The 17652-nt window shown below is 40.5% G+C and overlaps 1 protein-coding gene across 7 annotated transcripts in view; it reads left to right on the top strand.

The window, feature by feature from the left end:
• HDAC4 (histone deacetylase 4) overlaps window positions 1-17652 on the top strand; it is a 779940-nt gene that overhangs the window by 689029 nt on the left and 73259 nt on the right. The gene's annotated exons all lie outside the window — the stretch shown is intronic.

The following is a 17652-nucleotide window of genomic DNA, read 5'->3' on the forward strand; positions in this document are numbered from 1 at the left end:
TAAATAAATGAGTTACTAGTATCTATTCTGTATACAGTGTAAGCAATAATTTGACAAGAAATTTATAGGAGTACAGAGTGTGGTATTTTATGTTGATGATTAATGAAAATATCTTTGCTTGGATTTAATTAACATACTTTGGTGCATGTGTGTGTGTTTAATTTTAACTGATAATTAAGAATGTTTCCTCTGTAACATATTTGTTCGTTGAATTATCCTGAATGTTATGTGAAGTTTGTATTTAACTAATAGACTGTGTGAGTATGCCAGCTATTGTTAACAAGAGCATTTCTAGTTACTCACACAAATAGGATTAGTGATAGTTTCTAAACATTGTGATTGTATTTCGATATCTAGAAATATTAGTAAATTACTTATCACGCAAGTTTCCCTACATCCAATCCTTTCAAGGTGGGGGCCAGGGGGCAGAGGTGCCTTGATGCTTCTGAAGGGCTGTTGTTTCATTGTATTTTCTTGGACTTTGTGTTCATTGCTTATATTGTTTGCTGATTTTATCTTTGTTTTTCTTACATGTGTTATACTACATATACAGTAGACCCCAGACCCCTGCCTTACAATATTAATCCGTTCACGAGAGCGCATCGTGAGCCAAAATTATCATAAGGCTAATTAATTTTCCCCATAAGAAATAATGGAAATCAAATTAATTCGTGCATGACACCCAAAAGTCTGAAAAAAATTTTTTTACCAAATGAAATATTAATTTTAATACACCCAAACTGAAGAAGACATGCACAGTTAATACTACTCTACTAAGAATAGAATACTGTACATGACACTTACCTTTATTGAGGATCTGGTGATGATTGATGGGATGGGAGGAGGGGAGAGTGTGGAAGTTGTTATTGTTTAGAAGGGGAATCCCCTTCCATTAGGATGTTAGGTAGCAAGTCCTTTTCTGGGGTTACATCCCTTCTTCTTTTAATGCCACTAGGTCCAGCTTGAGAGTCACTGGACCTCTGTCGCACAACATATCTGTCCATAGAGCTCTGTACCTCTCGTTCCTTTAAGACTTTCCCAAAATGGGCCATAACATTGTCATTGTAATAGTCACCAGTACGGCTTGCAGTAACTGTGTCAGGGTGATTTTCATCCGCAAAGGTTTGTAGTTCAACCCACTTTGCACAGATTTCCTTAATCTCTCTTTTCAATTCCATACTAATTCTCGTGCTTTTTACCACAGGGATGGCACTAGAAGCTTTCTTGGGGTCCATTGTGACTTACTTTGCAGTTACAAGCACGAAAAACACTGGGATGAACACTGTATGAACACGTGGGATCGTCCTCACTGGCTGATAAACAGTGGCACACTGGCTGTATATGGAGTGTTGGGGCCTCTCAGACCACGCGGACATGTTCCGGATGAATGACTTATACTGAGTTCAGTGACAATCACTGAGCCAATATTTTGACAACAAAACATTACTTATTATGAATATTACATACAGGTACCACCCGACTTACGACCAAGCTTGATTCCGACCAACCGGTCTTAAGTCAGAATGGACGTAAGTCGAACCTTACTACTGAATATCAACATCACACTTTTGTAATGATTTTATTTTATTGTTTTATTTTGGTATTTTAATTTTTACTTTACTTTTTATGCTGTTAGTACTGTATTTTATACCATAAGGTTTAGGATAACCACTGTGTACAACACAAACAGTTGTTTATTTCTCAGAAATTTGGCATAAAAAACATGGTTGTAAGTCAAGTGGTCGTATGTCAAGCAGGTTGTAAGTCGGATGGTAGGTGTGTTCCGATGACGACGTAATCCGGGGGTCCACTGTATAAAGATATATAACATATCCCTTCAAATTGCCAATATCCCAAGCCCTTCCTTTAAAGTGCAGGCATTGTACTTCTCATTTCCAGTACTCAAGTCCAGCTATGTAAAAATCACCGGTTTTCCTGAATCCCTTCACTAAATATTACCCTGCTCACACTCCAACAGCTCATCAGGTCCCAAAAACCATTCGTCTCCAATCACTCCTATCTAACACGCTCACACACGCTTGCTGAAAGTCCAAGCCCCTCGCCCTCAAAACCTCCTTTACCCCTTCCCTCCAACCTTTTCGAGGATGACCCCTACCCCTCCTTCCTTCCCCTATAGATTTATATGCTTTCCAAGTCATTCTACTTTGATCTATTTTCTCTAAATGACCAAACCACCTCAACAACCCCTTCAGCCCTCTGACTAATACACCTACCATCCGACTTACGACCTGCTCGACATACGTCCACTCGACTTACGACCGTGCATCTGGCAGCTGGGCTGGGCCGGCTGGTGCACACCGCTGTACAATATTTGACAATACTCGCGGCGGCAATGTGTCATGCAGGCAGCATCAGTTTGAGTAACCCTGCCCTATTAGCAGCATCATACTGTATTAACTGTACTAACTGGACAGTAAATTTCACCATGGCCCCTAAGATGAAGTCTGAATCTTGCACTGGAGATTGTGGCAAGAAAGGCTCTTACTCTCGAACTCTATTTGTTTTCACTGTTGCACATAAACCTGTCTGTATCTGTCTGTCTGTATCTCTGTGTGTCTGTTTATCTGTCTGTCTACTAGTGTGTCTGTCTTTCTGTCTACCTGTGTGTGTGTCTTTCTGTCTACCTGTGTGTCTTTCTGTCTACCTGTGGCTGTCTTTCTGTCTACCTGTGTCTTTCTGTCTACCTGTGTCTGTCTTTCTGTCTACCTGTGTCTGGCTTTATGTCTACCTGTGTCTGTCTGTGTCTACCTGTGTGTCTGTCTGTCTACCTGTGTGTCTGTCTTTCTGTCTACCTCTGTGTCTGTTTTTGTCTGCTTGTCTGTCTCAGAGCCACTCATTAAGAGTGTACTTGTTCTTGAAGATGCCATATTAATAATGATAACAATAATAATCACTGAGGGACATTAAATGTGTATAAAACATTAATATAGACATTTTGCTTAATCCATCTATGATTTTTTTTTCAAAATTATATAATAAACATGCTACATAACATATAAATTAACAAATATGAGATGTTTTTCTGGTCGGCTTGACAGTGAACAGGAATCGTTCGTGTCCGGGCTGGTAACAACAACAACAACGTTTGTTTACATAATTCGTGAACATTTACATTCTCATTCTCTCTCTCATTTATTCATTTAATCTTGTCGACTCACCTCTCACTCTACATTAAAACTACAGATATTTTAAGGTAAGTAATGAGTAGACACGATTATTATATTATAGCTTAATAATAATAATATTAATATTAGTACATATGTATTATTGTAATAATAATGATTATTAATATTATTATTAATTTAGGGCACTGGAGCACAGATCCACTGTATAGCACTTTGGATTTTTTGGGTTATCCTAGGTAATTTATAATATGTATGATAACTTGACTTACGTGTACCAGTGAGAGAGAGAGAGAGATACAGAGAGAGATACAGAGAGAGAGATACAAAGAGACAGCCACATTCGGTCAGCCAGTCAGCCAACTACCCACCCACCCATCCAGCCACCCATCCAGCCACCCACCCACCCATCCACCCATCCACCCATCCACCCATCCACCCATCCACCCATCCACCCACCCACCTGCCCATCCAGCCACCCACCCACCTGCCCATCCAGCCACCCACCCATCCAGCCACCCACCCATCATCCAGCCACCCACCCATCATCCAGCCATCCACCCACCCATCCAGCCACCCACCTGGCCACCCACCCATCCACCCAGCCAGCCACCCACCCGGCCAACCACAGACCCGGCCACCCAGCCAGCCAGCTGGATACATATTACACACGTTCCAGAGTTGTTTCTCTTTACCTAGGGTATAGGTTACACAACATTCTGCCAGGATGACACTACCAGTGGTATTCTCCCATTCCACTGTGTCGACAATACATAAAGATAATAGTAACATATGATACTGTATGCGATGTAAAATTTACAATACATATCACTACCATGTATACATTATATACAGTACATAAATAATTAAAATACAACAATAGAAGTAAATTATGGTAAAAAGAATGAAATAATGATTGTACATTACATTACAGTATTATGTAGGTAGTTTATATAGGAAAGTTTTGACATTATGCCCTACCCAGTATGTCGGCAATTTTCAAAGGCTCGACTTACGTCCATTTCGACTTATGACCGGTTAGTCGCAACCAAGCTTGGTCGTAAGTCGGATGGTAGGTGTACTTTTATTAACTCCACAACTTCTACTAATTTCCACATTCCGAATTCTCTGCATAATATTTACACCACACGTTGCCCTTAGACAGGACATCTCCACTGCCTCCAACCACCTCCTCGCTGCAGCATTTACAACCCAAGCTTCACACCCATATAAAAGTGTTGGTACCACTATACTTTCATACATTCCCTTCTTTGCCTATTATTATTATACAGTGGACCCTCGGCTAATGAACGCATCGCACAACGTTAAATCCGCCTTACAAAGCATTTGAGCGTAAAAAATTTGGCCTGGCTAACGATAAAAAACTCGCCCAACGTGATTCGTCCCGAACCTGTCCGTACAGTCTGAGCACCTCAGCTGCCCTGCCGTCATTGTTTACAAGCCAGGGTGACCGGTTTCATGCATACATTCGATACATTTTGTATTATCCCATTGTTTATAGTGCTTGTAACTGCTAAATAAGCCACCATGGGCCCAAAGAAAGCTTATAGTGCCAATCCTGTGGTGAAAAGGGTGAGAAATACTATCGAAATACTATCGTACCACAGTCAGCTGCTGCTGCACCACCGTCAGCTGTTGCTGCATCACCATCAACTGTACTACTCGAAGATGTGGAGAGACTGTTGTTGGTGTGGCTTAACAAGAAACAATTAACCCTAGAGGGTTAGCCATGCAGGATAACTCAAGAAAGTCAGTGAGTCATCGAAGACTCTCTAACTTATTCCCATTGGGGTCCTTAATCTTGTCCCCCAGGATGAGACCCACACCAGTCAACTAACACCCAGGTGAACAGGAAAAAATGCCTGGAACTAGTGCTCATATTGGTGAATTTAAGGCCAGCAAAGGTTGGTTTGAGAGATTTAAGAATCGTAGTGGCATACACACTGTGATAAGGCATGGCGAAGCTGAAAAATTCCAACCCCAACAAGTGTTCAATTGTGACGAAACAGGCCTGTTCTGGAAGAAAATGCCAAACAGGACCTACATTACTAAGGAGGAAAAGGCACTCCCAGGACACAAGCCTATGAAAGACAGGCTCACTTTCTTATTTTGTTGTAATGCTAGTGGGGATTGCAAAGTGAAGTCTTTATTCATGTATCACTCTGAAAATCCCAGAGTGTTCAAGAAAAACAGTGTCTCATCACTCATCAATACTCTTCAGTAAAGGTAAGTGTCATTTAACATTTACATGTATTTATATAGTTATTGTGCATGTCTCATTGTTTTCTTTGTAGGGAAATGTATATTTCATGAAAAAAAATTTTTTTTTTAATGCTTTTGGCTGTCTGGAACGGATTAATTGGATTTCCATTATTTATTATGGGGAAAATTAATTCGGTTAACGATAATTTCATCTAACGATGAGCTCTCACGAATGGATTAATATCGTTAGCCGAGGGTCCACTGTATTATGTTATTGTTATATATTATTATTACTATTGTAATGGGGAAGCACTAAACTCGTAGGATTATACAGCGCCTGTGGGAGAGAGGGGGATGAAAGGTATTCAGGCTTAATTTAGGGAACTTGAGCACAGATACAGTTTCCTAGATCAAGAGCCCCTCACCAGTGTCAAGGAACCTCCCTTAAGGGGAAAGCTTGCGTCCTGAATTTTGGCTCGTATTCAGAAACAAAAAATCGACCAAGCGATGGCTCGTATCCTGAAAAATTCGCATGCTGGGGCACTCGTAAGCTGAGGTTCCACTGTCCTCATTTCCTTGGAAAATGTGAAGGTTAGGTTAGGTTAAGAGTGACTTGGCAGTATATTTTTGGACTTTTTTTTTATTTTCAGTTTCTTGGTATCATTTGATAAAATGGAAGATATGCAGTGGACCCCCGGTTAATGATATTTTTTCATTCCAGAAGTATGTTCAGGTGCCAGTACTGACCGAATTTGTTCCCATAAGGAATATTGTGAAGTAGATTAGTCCATTTCAGACCCCCAAACATACACGTACAAACGCACTTACATAAATACACTTACATAATTGGTCGCATTGGGAGGTGATTGTTTAGCGGGGGTCCACTGTATTACAGAAATAGAGATGATTTTGATTCCTTTCATGACTGGAATTTGCATGAAGTTGAGCTCAAAATAATGGAATTATTCAATTTTTGTCAGTATTCCAGAGGACACTTATGTCACTTGTCTAATACGTGTCCAACTGGCCGAGCTAACACACCTTCATGAATGTGCTGACATTATTTATACAATTATTATAGTAATGCAGTAGCCTTCATAACAGTAAATTTTTTATTTTTTTTTTTTGTAAATAAAAATTCAAAATGGAAAGCAAGTGTAATATAGGAGAGGCCTGGGGATGTAACTAATTGAACAGAGAAATGTTGTTTTAGTGTCTGGAATGTCTACAGTGTTTACTCTGTACCAGTTTTTAAATTGTCATTTTTGGAATTTTTGTGTGAAATTGGCCAAATTACTGATTTCTGATCACGTTATTGGGTAGTTGAAATAGTTAAATGGGTAATTGAAATAGTTAAATGGGCAGTGGATGGAATACAAGTGAAATAGCTAAGAGTTTGGTTGACTGGATTAATGGAATTGGCCTGAAATAGGACTCAAAGTGGTCCAAATTGCTAGTACAGTTGCTGACACGACACCACTAACTTTGCAAAAGTGCAGTTAGGTAAATTTTCCATCAAATTTCATACCTTTGGTGTCATTACCTTTGGAAATAGATTCTCCATAATTTCATAAGAATAAGTAATTTTTTTTTTGTGTGTGTGTGTGTGAGGGGGGGATTTGTGGACCCTGAGAACAAGTTTCAAATCAGGGATCTGGAGACTGAAAGGGAAATAAGACAAGAATCTCTAATGATGCACAGAGTTTATTGGGTTATCCTGGGTGGATAACCCTCCTGGTTAAAAATCTAAACAATTCTTTTACTTTGGGGGGAGTTAATTTGTTCCTATGAGGAGAGTAGATGTTTCCTTCAATGATGAACGTTCTTTTGCTTTTTATTGAAGAAGGGGTAGGTGGGGGTGAATTAATATACAGCATCTCCTCACTTAGCGACGTATTTGTTTACCGATGATTCAGACTTACGATGGGCTCCCTGACTAGTATGCATACCTAAATAATGTAAATTAGAATTGATTTCCTGTATTCTGTTTATTACAGTATATAGTACACTTGTATAAACATTTAAAAATATGCCAGAAATGTTATAAATGGTGCAAAGGTGACATTAAAACAATATCAAAGATAGTTGACACAAACCCACTACTATTATAGTGTGCTCCTCACTTAGCGACAGATTCATTTACTGATGTCTCAGGAACGGAACTCTGTCATTAAGTGAGAAGAGGCTGTATATACATTGGCTAGTTTTGCTGAAGATAAAAGAAATATTTTATTTTCTTACCACCACTCTAGTGGATTTCCATCTTAAGGCAATTTGTTATTACCATATACAGACACTCCTCACTTAATGATCTACCTGTTTAATGACTGCACAGACTTACGACCAGCTCTCCAACAAGTCAGTATTGTATGCTGTATGAGAACTTTGGTTGTGAAAACTTGCTAACTTGCTTAATTTTGATGTTGAAGTGGAAGATATTGAAGAATTAGTGGAATATGTTGAGAGAGGGCTAACTAATGAAGATTTAATAGGGTTGGAGGTGCAGTAGTGCTTGGAAGAGGAAGAGGAGGAAAGAACAGAAGAAGTACAAAAGAAGTTTACTGTAAAGGAGTTAGCTGGTGTGTTTGGAAAGTGATTGCACCTTTACTAGAACTAGAGGGTATAGACTTGAATGCTGAATGGTTCACAAAACTGGAATGGCAAATGGATGAACTTTTACAATGCTGTCATGAAATTTGTGAAGAAAAAAAAGAAAATTATAAAGCAGACCACACTAATGGGATTCTTCCTCGGACCCCTTCCACTACCCCTACAAGTCCTTCCATTTCCTTGCTCTCATCTCCCATAGTGGGCCCTCTACTGCTCCTGATAACTCTGCTGATAACTCCGATGATGCTCCTTGCTTATTGACCAATTTGCTTAACCCTTTCAGGGTCCTCAGAACCTCTCCCTGACTTGTTCTCAGGGCCGCCCAAATTTAAAAAAAAAAAAATTATTTTTTCTTATGAAAAGATAGAGAATATTTTCCCGATCATAATGACACCAAAAGTATGAAATTTTATGGAAAACTTACGGAATTACGCTCTTGCGAAGTTAGGGGTCTCGACGATGTTTATGCATCGGCGATTTTGCCCACTTTGAGCCCTATTTTCGGCAATTTTTTCCATCGAATGAGTACAAGAAACCACCCATTTACCGATTTCAACTATCCAATACAGTACAGTGGTCAGAATTTAGCAATTTTGGCAATTTCACACAAATTTCAAAAGATACCAATTTCCAAATAGGGTCCAGAATAAACAAGAAAGACATTCCTGGCACTAAAATAACATTTCCTCTGTTCATTAGTCACGTCCCCAGGCCCCTCTTACATTCTTTTGCTTTCCACTTTGAATTTTTATTCTCACAAAAAATAGATTTACTGTTATGCAGACTACTGCATTAGTGTAGAAATGGTATAAATAATATCAGCGCACTTGTGAAAGAATATTAGACTCACCAGTTGACGTGTATTGGACGCTTATTAAAAATCGAACATTTCTGCTACTTTGAGCTCAATTTCAAGGTACTTTTCATTTTAAAACCAGTCAAAATCATCTCAATTTCTGTAATATGTCTTCCATTCTATAAAATGAGACCAGGAAAACTAGAATATAACAATAATACCACATGAAAATACAGTGCAAATTCGCTGTTTTAATCCAAAAACATGGTCAAAGTTTTTTTTCTCATTACGCACTGTGTGCTGCAGGATTTTTTTATACTGCGCACACTGACCACATATACCCATTCTTTCATATGTAGGCCTACCAGCTTTCCCTCACTAGATTTGAGGGCGCTAGAATTTAGGCGTACTAGTACGTCAAAAACCCTGGCGCGTAAGCCAGACTAGTACGTCTGAAACCCAGAAAGGGTTAATGACCTAGTCATAGGAACTAAACTCGGTCGTTAAGTGAGGAGTTTCTGTACTTGTCTTTTTCTGTTTTGACATTTGTGATAACACAAATACCAGCACATTTGTTCTTGGATGCTACTTTTTGTGATTTGGACAAAGATCCTGAGGCAGATGTCTGTGATCTGCTATTGTAAGGAATACTGGCTGCAATTCCTTAAAAGCATATATCAGAATCAAACTTATTGAGCTCTTCAATGCCAATAGGTAGAAGAATAAGGCATGTGTAACTGTTAGGTATATCCTTATTTCTTAAGTGTTTTACCCACACAGTAATCTTCTACAGTTAACCCTTTGAGGGTCGACAGGTTCTCTCAGAGACTCGTTCTCAGGGTTGGCCAAATTTCAAAAAAAAAAAAAAATTCTTATGAAAAAATAGTTTTTTTTTTTAAATATTATAGGCTAAACAAAAATTTTTTACCATCAATACTTACCGAGATATGGAGGCGTGAAGTTGAAAAAGGGGGACAATGTGGCAACATTGCCGACTGCCGTCTCCCGGTATTCTTTATTTACTTTCTTGTGTACTAATTTCTATTATTTTTTAATTTTTCTTTTTCCAAGTAACTTTTATGGCCTGTGAGACCAATATGATCAGTATTTTGTAAGTTTTCTCTTTTTCAATACTACAAAATAAGGGCATAAACACTGTTGTCATTGTTTTGTTTATAAAAAATATTTACACAAACAAATGATATGAAATGTTGTTTATTACTATTTTTCTATATTTTATATACACATATACAGTCACAGGGAATGTTTCTAGAAGTTCTGCAGCCTGTGGAAGTCTTTGAAACATGGTGTCATGCACAGTGGTGTTTTACACTCCTCACACATAAAACGAGTGTCTCTGTGTTGTTGTGGGCGTTTTTTTGTATGTGCACAGACGTAACACCTCTTCTGAGCCTTTTTCTTGAAAGTAGTAGCAGGCAGTTTTACCAGGAAGTGATCACCATGCTTCAGATGAGAAGGTAGTTGTTGATAATTTGGTGGATGGTCTTTTGCAGGTGTTCTTTCTTGGTACTTGAATACTATTTGTCTGATGACAGACAAACAGAATTCGCCGTATTGTGGTTTGTTTCTGGTCCTCATCTTATACATATTATAAGCATTGAGCATGGAAATGTCCAGAAGATGGAAAAAGAGTTTTATGTACCACTTATAACTCTTGCGAACACAATCAGCAAACCCAATCTGCATGTCACATTTGTCCATTGAACGCATATTGAAGGTGTAATCAATCACAGCTGCAGGTGTTAGAATGGGTTCATTCCTCTCTCTATGCTGCCTGCCAGTGTCTGCCATTTCATTAGGGTGAACTGATGACAACAGTGTGACATCTCGTTTGTCATGCCACCGAAATGCCATGATGTCATTGGCAGCAAATGCCTGCACCTCACCTCTACGAGTGCCAGCGTCAAACCTGGGCATATGTTTCCGATTTACACGCACTGTGCCACACACATCTGTCATGTTCACTCGCAAAAAATCACTGAGTGAGGGGCTTGTGTACCAGTTATCAGTATACAGTGGACCCCCGGTATTCGATGGCATCGGTATTCGATAAATCCGGTATTCGATGCATTTTAACGGAAAAATTTCGCCTCGGTATCCGATCGAAAACCCGGTATTCGTACGAGATGTGTTCACGTGTGGCCTGAACTGCCCCGTGTGTGCCAGTGTTTACAAGCCAGGCAGTGTGCGCACATCTAAGGATACATTTGGTACATTCCATATTATCACTGTTTTTGGTGCTTGTTTCTGCAAAGTAAGTTACCTTGGGCCCCAAGAAAGCTTCTAGTGCCAACCCTGTGGTAAAAAGGGTGAGAATTAGTATGGAAATTAAGTAAGATTTTGAAGGGTTTGGGGCTAACCCTGAGAAGCCTATGCCAGTTGTGGAATCCATTGTGCCTACTTCAAAAATTAAGGAAATGTGTGCAAAGTGGGTTGAACTGCAAACCTTTATGGATGAAAATCACCCTAACACAGCTATTGCAAGCTGTGCTGGTGACTATTACAATGACAATGTTGTGGCCCATTTTAGACAAATCTTAAAGGAACGGGAGGTACAGAGCTCTATGGACAGATTTGTTGTGCAACAGAGGTCCAGTGACTCTCAAGCTGGTCCTAGTGGCATTAAAATAGAAAAAAAGGTATATTGGCAACACTTCTGCAAGCGGCAGGACTTGATGTTGCTGTCACATGAGCATCCAGTGTCAACTTCTCAGCCTCATATCTCGGTAAGTATTGACCCTAAAATTTTTTTTTATTCTAAAATACTTAAAAAAAATGTGCTCTTTTTTCTATAAAAAAAAAAAAAAAAAAAATTTTCAAAATATTCGGGGTGCCGCGCGAGTGAACATATATATACGTTTGGATCGTTTAAGGGTTAAAGGAGGGGTTAGGGATATTGGTTGTTTGGAGTGACATCTAAACTGTCATATCTGAATGCCTTTGCAAAGACAGTGATTATGTATGAATGATGGTGAAAGTGTTGAATGATGAAAGTTCTTTCTTTTTGAGTCACTCTACCTCATTGGGAAACGGCCGACGTGTTAAAAAAAAAAAAGTAGATAAGACAAGTTTCGGTTGTTCTGCTGTGGAAGAATGTAGGAAATAAAGACAAATGGAATGCAAGACTTGGGAGAGATGATTCAAGGATCACACCAGTGTTGCTATTGCTACCAAAAGGAAAACGATAGGGTGGATAACTAAAGCTTTCAAGACAAGGGTTGTTGAGCCACTGATGATGCTCTTGAAGCTATTTGTTCCCTCCAAACTGAAATATTCTGTATACTGATGATCTGAGAAATGTAGAGAACTTTCACTGCTCATATACAGTGGACCCTCGGGTAACGACATTAATCCGTTCCAGAGAGCTTGTCTTTAACCGTTTTTTTCAGTATCCGAATTAATTTTCCAATTAATCCGTTTCAGACACCCAAAAGTATTAAAAAAAATAATTTTTTTACATGAAATATACATTTCCCTACACAGAAAACAATGAGACATGCTGAATAAACATTACTGAAATGACACTTACCTTTATTGAGGACTTATTGATGAGTGATGAGATGGGAGAAGGGCAGAGGATGGAGGAGTTTATAATTGTTTGGAAGGGGAATCCCCTTCCATAAAGACTTTACATAACAAGTCCTTTTCTGGGGTTACCTCCCTTCTTTGTTTTTTAATGCCACTAGGACCAGCTTGAGAGTCACTGGACCCCTGTCGTACCAAAAATCTGTCTAAAGAGCTCTGTTTCTGGTGTCTCTTTAAGATTTCCCCAAAATGGGACTCAATAGTGTCATTGTACATGTTGCCAATACGGCCTGCAACAGGTGTGTCAGGGTAATGTTTGTCCATAAATGCTTGCACCTTTGTCCACATTGTACAAATGTCCTCCAACTTCCTCCATCTCTCTTCCTTCTCCTCTGAAGGAAATTCCTGAGCTGTGGTCTGTTGCTGTTGCACCTCAAGCTCTTCCAGCTCTGTAGTGGTTAGCTCTTCATCGTCATCCTCCACTAACTCTTCCACATCCTCGCCATTAACCTCCAACCCCATGGACTTCCCCAAAGACACAATAGATTCCACAACTGGTACAGGCTCCTCAGGGTCAGCTCCAAACCCTTCAAAATCCCTCTCTTGTACACATTCTGGCCACAGTTTTCTCCAAGCAGAGTTCAAAGTCCTGCAAGTCACTCTCTCCCAAGCCTTACCTATAAGGTTTATGCAAGTGAGGATACTGAGGTGATCTTTCCAGAACTCTCTTAGGATCAATTCAGTGTCTGAGGTCACTTCAAAGCACTTTTGAAATACTGCTTTGGTGTACAGTTTTTTGAAATTTGAAATGACCTGCTGGTCCATGGGCTGGAGGAGAGGAGTGGTATTAGGGGGCAAAAACTTTACTTTGATGAAGCTAAACTCCCCCACAGTTCACTCTTCCAAGTCTGGAGGATGAACAGGAGCATTGTCCATTACCAAGAGGCACTTGATCTTCAATTTATTTTCCAGGAGGTATTTTTTCACACTGGGGCCAAACACGTAATAGAACCAATCGAAGAAAATGTCCTTAGTGACCCATGCCTTACTGTTTGCTCTCCACATCACACACAATTTACGCTTGATGACACTGTTTTTCTTGAACACTCTGGGAGTTTCAGAGTGATACAGGAGTAAAGACTTCACTTTGCAATCACCACTAGAATTACTACAAAACATGAGAGTTACCCTGTCTTTCATAGGCTTGTGTCCTGGGAGTGCATTTTCCTCCTTTTCTTCCAAGACAGACCTGTTTTGTCACAATTGAACACTTGTTGGGGTTTTAATTGATCAGCCTCTGTGTACCCCTGAAAGTCCTGCACATATTTTTCAGCCGCTTTTTTGTCCGAACTGGCAGCCTTACCACACTGTATGCCACTACGATTCTTAACCCCTAAAAGGTCCAAACGTATATATACGTTCACTCGCGTAGCGCCCCAAATTTTTTGAGAAAATTTTTTTTTTTTAATAGGAAAAAGAGCATATGGTACCCAGGCATCCCCAATTATTTTAATATGGTGCACAGTGAGTGCGCACACCCATTCTCTCATGTCTAGGTGACTCAGGCTTATCGTGGCAGTGTTGAATGAATGACAAAGAAAACGTATATATAAGTTTGGGGGGCTACACACGTGAACGTATATATACGTTTGGACCGTTTAAGGGTTAAATCTCTCAAACCAACCTTTGCTGGCCTTAAATTCACTAACATCAGTACTATTTGGAGGCATTGTCTTAATTAGATCATCATGCAGCTGCCTTGCCTTTTCACATATTTTTGACTGAGAAACACTGTCTCCTGATAATTGTTTCTCGTTGATCCACACCAACAACAGTCTCTCCACATCTTCGAGTATTTGCGATCTCTGTTTTGTAAGCATACCTGCACCTTTCACAGCAATAGCTTCCTTGATTGTCTTTTTATTGGCCAAGATAGCAGCAAGGGTTGAATGGGGTTTGTTATACAACCTGGCCAGCTCAGAGACACGCACTCCACTTTCGTATTTTGCGATGATCTCTTTCTTCAATTCAATAGTATTTCTCACCCTCTTTACCACAGTGGCTTATTTAGCAGTTACAAGCATTAAAAACAATGAAATAATAGAAAATATATCGCATGTACGCATGGAATCGTCCTCCCTGGCTTGTAAACAATGGCACACTAGTTGTACATGGAGTGGCTCGGCCCGCTCACGGCATGCGGACACGTTCGGAATGAATGTCCTTAACTGAGTTTTTTCTCGGTAACCGAGTCAATACATATTTTGATGCAAAAACGTGTCGCTATCCGATTTTTTCGTCATCCGATGACATCATTACCCGAGAGTCAACTGTACATCAAAACTACTGTGAACATTTGAAGTCCATTCAACTGTATTCCTTGGAATATAGGTGAGAAAGATACATTATATACACATGTAAAATCTTGTGGAGACTGGTCCCAAATCTGCATGCGAAAATCGTACATGATAGATGGAGATTACCAGCAATAAAAGAGCAAAGGCCATGGTATGTATGATAAGGGAGAGCTTGATGAGTGTCAGAAGTCCATAACTTTTCGATGCACTGCCTTCATATGAAAGGGAAATTACCAACAAACCTCTGACTGTCTACAAGAGGTAACTTGACGTTTCCTAAATCAGTTCCTGACCAAGTGGGCTGGTCAGTAATTACTGCTTCTAGTCTTTAGTTTGCTGCAGGCTAGAGGAGAGTAACTGAAGTGGCTCACTATTGTCGTATGGTTAGAAATGATTGTCTTATCACTCTCTATTCCAGAATACAATCATGGATAACCAGTTGGAGAGAGAGAATGAGAGGGAGAGAGAATGAGAGAGAGTGAGAATGAGAGAGAGAGAGAGAGAGAGAATGAGAGAGAGAGAGAATGAGAGAGAGACGTGAACACTCGACGTCCCGACATGATAGCTGTTGTTGAAACATTTTTGGATGACAGGACTCCAGAAAATTTTGCAAGAATTGCTGGCTACACCTCATGAATGAGAAGAGACAGGCAAGGGCAAGGAGGAGGTGTTGCTGTGTGCTTCTCTAAAAGTGTTCATGCCCAGCACATTGATGTTGCCACCCCTACACATCTTGAAATGATGTTCTTCAAGCTATGCATAAACACTAGTACCTCTGTACTAGCATGTGCAATGTACAGACCTCAGTGGCAGCATGCAGACCCCATCAACCTCCTAATGGAAAATATTGACTCCCTTCTGCTACAACACAACTGTCAACATATCATAATTGTTGGTGACCTCAACCAACACCTTATACAGAGGGGCTTTGATGACCTTCTTGCAGTATTTGACATGAGAAACTTTGCTGATTTTCCTACTCACATCTTTGGCTCCTCCCTTGACCCAGTAGTGAGTGATCTGGCAGAAGGCATAGTCACTTGTCAACCCCTCGGCTACGTTGGATCGTCTGACCACAAGGCTGTTTTTACGACACTTAAGATCCCAACAGAACGAGGTGAGGAGTCCACACGCACAACCTGGTTATGGGAAAGAGGTAATTGGCCAGCCCTTTGCTCTGAGCTCGCCACCACCGATTGGAATGCTCTTCTCCAAGGGGATGTTGACAACCAAGTGAAAGCCTTCACTAGACACATCCTTAATCTACAACAAGAACACATTCCTCACTGGCAATATGTGACAAAGCCTACAGATCAGCCTTGGTTTGGCTTTCATTGTAGAGAGGCTGCTACTGCTAAGTACAAAGCATGGCGAAGGTATAAGAGACATCCTACCACCTATAACAGGAACTTGCACAGGCAAGCCTGTAGGCATATGGGTGACGTTCAAAAGTGGGCCATTGCTAAATGGGAGGTGGACACTAAAAGAAAGCTAGCATCAGGTAGGGTAGGCTCCAAAACCTGGTGGTCCCTGGTCAAGGACAGACAAGGTTATCTGCCTGATGAACTCATTCCACCTCTAAATCGACAGGATGGGACCACCTCTACTAGTAGTCAAGAGAAGGCGGACTTCTTTGCTGAACACTTTGCTACCAAAATGCAAGTTCCTGATCCAGCAAGGGACCCTCCTTGGCTAGCTGCAAGAACTGTGTCAAAACTGTCAGTGGTGACAATAAGGCAGGAGGAGGTGCATTTCCTTCTTAAATCGCTTGACCAAGAAAAGGCTGTGGGCCCAGACAAGTTGAGCCCAAGATTGCTGAGAAGATGTGCAGACCAGCTAGCAGCACCTCTAACTCGCATCTTTCAGCACTGCCTAGTACAGTGTAAATGGCCTGTTCACAAAAAGAAGAGCAGAGCAGAAATCAGCAACTACAGACCAGTGTCACTCCTGTCAATCACTGGTAAGATCCTTGAGACAATAATCTCAAGACAAATGACAGAGTTTTTTGACTACCACTCACTACTTTGTGATCGTCAATATGGCTTCAGGAAAGGTTACTCTGCTGCTGATCTGTTGTTAAACCTCTCCACTAAGTGGCACCAGTCACTGGATGAATCCAAAGTCAGCTGTGTGGTAGCACTGGACATTGTGATGAATGGTTTGAAAAACCGACAAGTTGAAGATTGAGACACTTATGCAGCATATGGGAATCTTTATTCAGGAAACGTTTCGCCACACAGTGGCTTCATCAGTCACTGATGAACTGTGTGGTGAAACGTTTCCTGAATAAAGATTCCCATATGCTGCATAAGTGTCTCAATCTTCAGCACTGGACATTGCTGGCGCTTTCGACCGGGTGTGGCACCAAGGCCTCTTAGCAAAACTTCAAGCACTGGGAATTGCAGGCCCTTCATTATGTCTCCTCAGTGATTACCTTCATGGTAGATCTCTAAGTGTAGTTCTCAATGGAACGGAATCAGCAAGACATCCTATTGGGGCAAGTGTTCCACAAGGAAGCGTACTGAGACCATTGTTATGGAATGTCTACTTCAACGACCTTCTTCATCTCATCCCAGAATCACATGCATATGCAGACGACTGTACACTGACATTCACTTATCCAAGAGAAGAAATGCCAGCTGCACTAAGCTACATCAATCACCAGCTGAGAGCTATATCAACTTGGGGAAATAGATGGCAAGTAACATTTGCACCTGAGAAAACGCAAATGATGATCGTCTCTAGGCACCATGATGGTAATGCTGGTGCAGTAGTAAGGATGAATGGGAGGGTGTTGGCACCTGGAGAAGTTGATATCCTTGGGGTGAAATTCGACTCCAAACTAATCATGAGGAACCATGTTGTAAATCTTGCAAACAAGGCAGCCAGGAAGCTTACAGCACTTCGCTGTATCTCTCATCTGCTTGACAGTAGGGGTTGCAAGATTCTGTACGAGGCACTAAGTACGCTCACACCT

This window comes from Cherax quadricarinatus, chromosome 11, assembly GCF_038502225.1.
Source record: "Cherax quadricarinatus isolate ZL_2023a chromosome 11, ASM3850222v1, whole genome shotgun sequence".
Lineage (NCBI taxonomy): Eukaryota > Metazoa > Arthropoda > Malacostraca > Decapoda > Parastacidae > Cherax > Cherax quadricarinatus.